A 7,985-nucleotide genomic window follows, 5' to 3' on the forward strand; every position below is an offset into this window, starting at 1 on the left:
TAACAAATAATCAGACTGACCTCCATCTTTAAAGGGCTTTTTACTGTGAATGTAGGATGTGTTTGTGCAACAGCATCAATGCTGTGGTTGTGCTGCTTTTTTCTCATTCTTTTTCCCCCGAGTGGAGTAGGGGGGGGGGGCTGGATTTGTTCCATTACCCTGGCTCAGGCCATCTTCTGTTCTCGGTGCCTGCTGTGGTCAGTCACGGTCAGAGTGATGGTGGATGTGAGAAATTAGGTTAAAACCTCTTTATTCGCCCGACCCGGCTGGGTTAGGAGACTTTGAGAGATAAGCGTGCCTGATGCTCTTTTTCCACCCCTGTCATTCTGCTAACAGAAATCTTTCTCTTTGCCCGTACCTCATTCCAAAGATTATCTGTAAATGTACTGCTGCAATCCTCTTTTCCCCGCGCTCTCTCTCTTTATCTGCGCTCTCTTATGGGCTGAATATTCTCACTGGGCCTGTATGTTTTCATGCCGGTGTACAGGTGTCTCCTCTGCTCACTGCGCTCTCAAGCGTGATTCCTGACAAGCTCTTGACTCCTGGCAGAAATGATCTCCCACCGCTCTCAATAATAAGCTGACGGGCACTCAACCTATTTCGATTTGTGTCGGGTTTGCACGTGGCCGGGATTACGTCCCCTGGAAACAGATAAGGGGAGGCGAAACTGCATCGCCTGGAATTCAAGTGCTGCATTATCTGTGTACAGATTGTGTATTCTTCCACGAACTGGCTGCGCTGATGTAATCTGGCTGTCAAAATCTGTTTTTCTTTTTCCTTCTTCCCTTCTCTCTCCTCTTGTCTCTCACGCTAACCTATAAAGCAGAGATTTTTCCACTGGCAAAATGGCCTCTCGAGTGCTGATTCGCCGGCGTTTAAACCTGCAGCGCGCCGTCTCCTGAGCGTCTTAAAGAAAAATAGGCCCCAATGAGGTCGTCAGCTTTGTTCGGGACAGAAGCATAAATGTAGAAGCTCACGCGTGACTTGCTGCATAGTAGGATTTGGTGCCCCCTGGTGGCGAGAAGTTCCCGCGCTGGAGTCCACGAGTGGTTCCGGTCCAGAGGGCTGTTACACTGTAAAATGATGACGGCAGATGGGGGAAATTAATGAGCACCGACATTGAGATTCAGGTCCTTCGGACATGGTCAAGCCAGGTTTTAAATAGCACCGTAAAGGAGGACCTCGTTAATATTTATATGAAGGTCTCGGCGCTAAATGAATGAAAACGCTAATTAATATGCTGCGTTTAAATAGACACTAAAAATCTATGGATAGTGATCTGATCAGGGACCCGGTTTCCAGTCAGAGTGGCCGCTGTGAGCAATAAAACCCGGGGGACGTTGGAACCCTGCAGGCAGCAGAGAAACATCCCAGCTCACCGAGCCTGTGTGGGTCATCAGCAGCGGGGTTAAACGCTCTCATTAGCCGAGCAGCGCCCCCTAAAGGTCTCCTCCTGAATCACCTCCGTGCGTCAATTAAGCCATTTAACTCTTCACCTTTTCTGTAAACCTGCGCGCTCGTGAGGACAACGACAGAACACGAGCTGCACACGCGCGCCAGTGTGTGTGCATGCGCGTAAAGCTCATTAAGTGGCCTTCCTCCTCGGGTCTCCGCAAAGGTGGAACGCCTCCTCCTTTTCCCCTCATTAGTTTGCTTTTTGCTCTCTTCCAGCTCTTGTCTTGTTTCTGTCTGTGTGTGTGTGTGTGTGTGTGTGTGTGTGGGGGGGGGGGGGGGGGGGGTGCAGGATCCCACCAGTGTGCGGGTACTTGCGATTGGAGGAGAATAATCCTCTGGGTGCTTCGCTTTCTTAGATTTCTGCGGGGCGGGGGCCCTTCTTTGATGTTCTGTGGATATCATTTGAGACCGCATTAAACACGGCTTTGCGGGTCTGTCACAGATCTGCCCCCCCCCCCCCCCCCTCCCCTCCGCCGGGCCCGTTTCATGTCTCTTACTGCTCATTTCCTTCTCCGTCCCATTTCCTTCTCCCTCCCGCCGTCGCCACCGGACGCCACAATAAACGCTCGTAGTTGGGATTTGGGGGCCGTTACGTCGTCGTCATGCCTGAGCCGATGTGGCGTCTTGACAGGGGCCGTTTAGCGCGCGGGACCGCGAAGATGTTGGCAGCCACTTGGAATCAATTCGGCCGCGCACGCTCCGACTCTCCCCCCGCGTGTGCGGGGTCGAAGCAGCCATTCAAAAAAGCCGCAACAGACGTGCCACATTTGATCAGCCCCGGGCTGCAGATGCATATACATGAATAAGAGCACCCCCCCGGGGGAGCCTTCTGCCTGATGTTGCGCGCGCTCCTCTCCCGTGCGCGTCTCTGTCCTCTGAGATTTGCTGCCTGATGCGTCACGGAAACGCGTTCGAGGCTCGTTTCAGACAGAATCCCGGGACGTGTGAGGGGTAATAATGTCCTAGTCCCTCCCGCGCAACCCCTCCGCGTTCACAGGGACGCACAGTATTGAGTGCGCGTCGGCGGGGTCACGCAAAGCCCGCACGGTCGCGGCGCAGATGAGATGTGACATGTTGACTAAATACAGCAGCTTTCAGCCCCGCAGGAAAGAGTGATCGTGCGTGTAGCCTAACCTTTCTCCTGCTGATGAATGAGTCACAACCCAGATGCCAGAGGTAACCTTCCGCGAGCCCTTACGCTCGTTTTTAATTCTCTTCAACTCCTTTTCCCCCCCTAAAATACACCGGGAAGACGGGCACCAAGCTCAGCAGCGCACCGCACAACCCGCATGCAGCTAACATGGAATGTTAATGGCGGCAGTTGGTGTCATTTATGAATTATTGGTGGACGATTAGAATAAAACACGGCGGTGGGGGCGCGTGAAATGGTGGATAATGGCAGCGCGGTCATGAAATAAAAATGCTTGTTCTCATCTGAACGACGCCCCATTGGTGCCCTCTTCGACCTATTCTAATAACAGTTTTATGATCCGCGTCCACAGGACGTTGCTGAACTTTGACCCGTGGTTTGGCCCCCATGGTGAATATGGTAAATATGGCTCTGGAGATTCCGATATCCTGGAGCTCTTTTTGATACCCCTGCTGATATGCCCCACCAGCACAAGTTGCCTCAGGTCAGTGGTAATTGTAATATTAGTGTTTTGGTGCATCCGGATCGGCCACTAGGTGGCGTTTAATACGCTCGTGCTTTGTAGCGACCACCAACTTTAGCTATGGACGGTTTGAAGGCCACTCGGACTCTGCAGCGACCTTAAGGTCAGCCCACCCCTCCCCTCATGCTTCAGCTGTCGCCATGGTTACGCATGGGAAGAGATGGGGGTCCTTTAGCAGATGTGGTGATTATGATGATGGCGGTGGCGGCGTTGTTGCTTGTCACAGCTTCTCCCCAGGGGCCTCTGCTTTTTGCATCGGGCCCACCATCGTCCCCCGACCCCTGTCACCTCCCCTGGGGAGGCGCGTGTCAGGTGAGAAAAGCAGGGGGCGGGGGCCAGGTCGACTGCACGCCTGCCCCTGTGAGCAAGGTTATATTTGGCCGTCCCCTTCAACTCCGGCGTGGGGAGGATGAATCAGTCAAACAGGTGCTTTTAATCTGAAGGTTTCCGTGCTCTTATTTTGAAAAACCCTGTGGCGTAAACGCCTCCTCGGTGTTTTCACATCCCACAATGCATCTGCGGTGGAACTTTAAGCCGTCACGTCTGCAAATGTCTGCTGATAAGTCTGTTAAAACCCCTTTTTTTCTTATATTGACAGTCGAATAGATTTTAATCCTCCGTCCTTTGGAATTTCCACAGTCTGGTTGGAAAGCTGATTAAAGACGACAATAATTACATCTCGCTGTTGCAAATCCGATTCTTTTAGTCAACCTGAGTGATCGCCACAATCTTTCAGATACCAACAAAAGTCTCTCTGAAAGACAAAAAAAGGAATCCATCCTAAACTTCCTGCTGCCAAAAGTGATTAATTGAGCATCCTGCCTTCGGCCGTGTGTGTGTGTGTGTGTGTGTGTGTGTGTGTGTGTGTGTGTGTGTGTGTGTGTGTGTGTGTGTGTGTGTGGAGGGTGAATCACGACCAGAATTATTTTGGTTGTGCACTAATCAATGTGCGCTGACTGATCCGCCGCTGACGTGGTTGCTGTGTCACCGTATGTGCTGTTAGCAACAACACGGCATCGGTTGCCCCACAGTGAAGCACCCCCCCCCCCCCTCCCCCCACACACACACACACACACACACACACACACCCTGCAAGCAATTTAATTCCTCCGGAGTTACTTTGTGCTACAGCCCGCTCCATCCACTGGAGAGCCCTGACATCATTAATCCATTAAAATTTAAATTCCAGAGGATTTTTAGCCCTCCTGCTCCCAGATTAGCAGTTCAGTGCGTTTCTGTGTCAGTTCACTGGGTCGAAATTAATTTCTCGACTAATTTAGTAATTGCACGCCAAAGCTTTCAGGAGCATGTGGAGGCTGAGCTGCTGCTACTGTGCTGCTGCTAACATGCTGCTGCTACTGTGCTGCTGCTAACATGCTGCTGCTAACATGCTGCTGCTACTGTGCTGCTGCTACTGAGCTGCTGCTACTGTGCTGCTACTGTGCTGCTGCTACTGTGCTGCTGCTAACATGCTGCTGCTACTGTGCTGCTGCTACTGTGCCGCTGCTACTGTGCTGCTGCTACTGTGCTGCTGCTACTGAGCTGCTGCTACTGTGCTGCTGCTAACATGCTGCTGCTACTGTGCTGCTGCTAACATGCTGCTGCTACTGTGCTGCTGCTACTGAGCTGCTGCTACTGTGCTGCTGCTACTGTGCTGCTGCTAACATGCTGCTGCTACTGTGCTGCTGCTAACATGCTGCTGCTACTGTGCTGCTGCTACTGAGCTGCTGCTACTGTGCTGCTGCTAACGTGCTGCTGCTACTGTGCTGCTGCTAACATGCTGCTGCTACTGTGCTGCTGCTACTGTGCTGCTGCTACTGTGTTGCTGCTACTGAGCTGCTGCTACTGTGCTGCTGCTAACATGCTGCTGCTAACATGCTGCTGCTACTGTGCTGCTGCTACCGTGCCGCTGCTACTGTGCTGCTGCTACCGTGCTGCTGCAGGCGGGCTGCTTTGGGACCACGGCGCAGGTAGCTGTGCCGCATTTCCAGCAGAACAAGTCTCTCTCTGCCGGAGGGATCAGATGCTGTGACCTCTGCATCTGAATCAGGACTCAGATGCTGAAACGTGATCATTTGCAGAAGCTTTTAACCACTTTCTGAGAAACGCCTCCTCTAACCGGGACTCTGTTACACAGGATAAGTGCTTGATTCACTGCTGCAGCCTGCTCTGCCCATTACGGATAAGCTCTCCTGACACCCTGATGCAGGGGGCCGCTCCTTTTATACGCTGCTGTGTGCGTGTGTGTGTGTGTGTGTGTGTGTCTGTGTGTGTGTGGCTGAATGCAGATCTGCTCTTATTTCTGTGGGTGGTGTGGGCTGTAATGAAGGATGGTGGGGGGTGATGTGATGTGAGCATGCTTGGTAATGACTCTCTCTTGCTCGCTCTCTCTCTCTCTCTCCATCAGCAGTGTGAATCACAGCCCCCCCCCCACACACACACACACACCTCCCCAGAGCTCAGACACACACTCACTGATGGCAGTTTTTGCGCTGGCACAGGACGTCTGGACAGTGTCAACGTTAATCAGGCGCCACGTCAGACATCCTCTCCTCTCGGTGCGACGTGCACGGAGCCCCGGGAGATGACGCAACCCCCCCCCCCCACACACACACACACACCCACCCCACCCCCCCATAACTGAGCGCGTCTCCCTCTTCTCGTGGTTCCACCTGAAAGACAAACGTGGCAGCCTTTGAACAGCGCGTCGCCGCGGTTGTGACACCTGCTGGGATTCCGGTAAATTACCAGTTCGGAGCGAAGGAGTAATAGCAGCGTTGTTCCCATGACGCCGGTCCTCCTCCCTCCCTCGCACACAAGGTGATCACGCACGCGCACGTGCGCGCCCGAGGTGCTGTGATAATGGTGTGTCTTGCAAACCCAGTCATCACGTGTCACTTCTGACAGTCACGGCTCGCCTCCCCCCGTTTCCGTACACGCGCCCCGTGTGATTGTACGAGCGGCGTGTGTGTGTGTGTGTGTGTGACAGGTTGCTGTGTGCATCTCGTTTTCCTGCCACATGAGCAGCACAGCTGAAAAACGCACTTTATTCTCAGATTTAAGGATATCGGAACATCCCGGAAGCAGATTCGAGCAATCAGCTGTTGATCCTTGGTGCTGGGGGGTTTGGTGGTGGTGGTGGTGGTGGTGGGGGGGGGGGGGGGGGGGGGGGGGGGGGGGTTGTTGACTTCCTTCGCTGGCGTTCGTGCAGCTGGCCGGACCGCCGTCCTCCCTCCCATCATCCCTAATCCTCCCACTGCAGCTGTAAACACAATGGCTAATCCCATCAGGACTCGATTGTGTGCGGAAATAAAGACACACGTTGAGCTGGGGGGGGGTTGGTGGTGGGGGGGGGGGGGGGGGGGGGGGTTGCTTCCCTTCACCTGCCTGTATGTTGCTGCTTTAACTGGCTCCAACAGGATTCCCGCCAAAACAAAAGGGTTAAAACAAGAAAAGGTGTCTTTTGTTTGCATGGATACACAATTGACGCCAAAGGCAAACTGATGGGTTTGCTAAGGTGAGCGCCAAGACGGGGGGGGGGGGGGGGGGGGGGGCGCGTGTATGTGTGTGTGTGTGGGTGGGGGGGGGGGGGCGCGTGTGTGTGTGTCAGGGGGGGGTGATCTTCTTGCTTTTGCGATGTTTATGATCCAATCCCATCGGGACTTGGAAGCCTTGGACGCGGAACTCAAAACAAAAGTAAAGGACTTTGCTAACGCTCTGGTCCTGCTGCAATCCAATGCATATCGGGGAGGGGGGGGGGGGAGAGGGGTGAGAGAGAGGGGGGGGGGGTCCTGTTTGTTGAGGGGTGCCGTGCACAGCTTGCGAGCTCAGCATGACCAGCCCGCTGCAGCCTCCGTCCACGCTCCCGTTTGAGTTCTGTGCACCGGCTCCGATAATGACCCGTCCAACCGGGGGGGGGGGGGGGGGGGACAATTATCTCCTTAATGCGTCTGATCTGGCGGCGGTGGCGTCCCGTGGAGGAGCCGCAGTGGCACAGAAAAAGATCAAACCTAAAACATGAGCTCTGCCCCCCCCATGTGGGATTTGGGTTTTTCCCTCTCTGTTTTTGTTGTAACCCCCCCCCCCAGACTCCTACTTAACACTTGAAGGCGGCGATGGCCTGAAGGATGCGCAGCCAGCACCTTTGGTCGGGGGGGCGGCGCGTCTGGGGAGGGGGGGGGGGGTGCGTCGGGGGGGGCAGATGCATTGAATTTTAATCAGAAAGAGAATATTGAATTTGTGGAATTCTTCAAAATGTGCCTTTCAAACAAAATGCTCCCAATCCCCTTTGATATGGAAAGCTGCTGCTCCGCCCTCCTTCATGAATTAAATTATTTTTCCTGCCTGTACAGCCCGGAGCAATATGACCCTCATTACATGGGGGGGGGGGGGGCTCCACGTCTCTTTATTTTCCCTTCATTTTATCTCTCTCTGCTGTACAATGATGCTGGGGGGGGGGTCAGGTTAGGAGGAGGTCCGGAGAGACGGAATATCAACCAGTAAAATACAGCAATGAAGCTGGTGTGACATAAAATGGGAGCAGGTTGTTTGACCTTTGACCTTGGTTCCGCTGCGTCAAAGGTCGCCGTGACGTTGGCGAGACCTCCCAGGTGTTGTGGCGGGTTTGCTGAGGCGGCGGCGTGAAACCGCGCTGGTCAAAGCGTGCGGCGAGCGCTTAATTAGCCCAACGGTCCACACGGAGATGGGAGGCGAAGTTCGGGAACGCCTCGGTGTGTGTCCCCGGGATCCCGAATGTTGCGCAACCCAAGGGACCGCTTACGTAAGGGATCAATATAGTCGCCCCCCCCCCCCCCCCCACTGAAGCCTGCACACATGCTAATGTTTGGTGTCTGAAGT

The 7,985-nt window shown here is 54.1% G+C and overlaps 1 long non-coding RNA gene across 1 annotated transcript in view; it reads left to right on the plus strand.

Annotated features, from left to right (window-relative positions):
- The first annotated feature begins 2,420 nt into the window (after positions 1-2,420).
- The window catches only part of LOC115247884 (uncharacterized), a 9,645-nt gene continuing 4,080 nt past the window's right edge, over positions 2,421-7,985 (plus strand). Inside the window, exons 1-2 of the long non-coding RNA XR_003886950.1 lie at positions 2,421-2,631; positions 2,958-3,089. This is a non-coding gene — a long non-coding RNA (uncharacterized lncRNA). The remainder of the gene's footprint in view (positions 2,632-2,957; positions 3,090-7,985) is intronic.

This window comes from Takifugu rubripes, chromosome 22 (genome assembly GCF_901000725.2).
Source record: "Takifugu rubripes chromosome 22, fTakRub1.2, whole genome shotgun sequence".
Classification (NCBI taxonomy): Eukaryota; Metazoa; Chordata; class Actinopteri; order Tetraodontiformes; family Tetraodontidae; genus Takifugu; species Takifugu rubripes.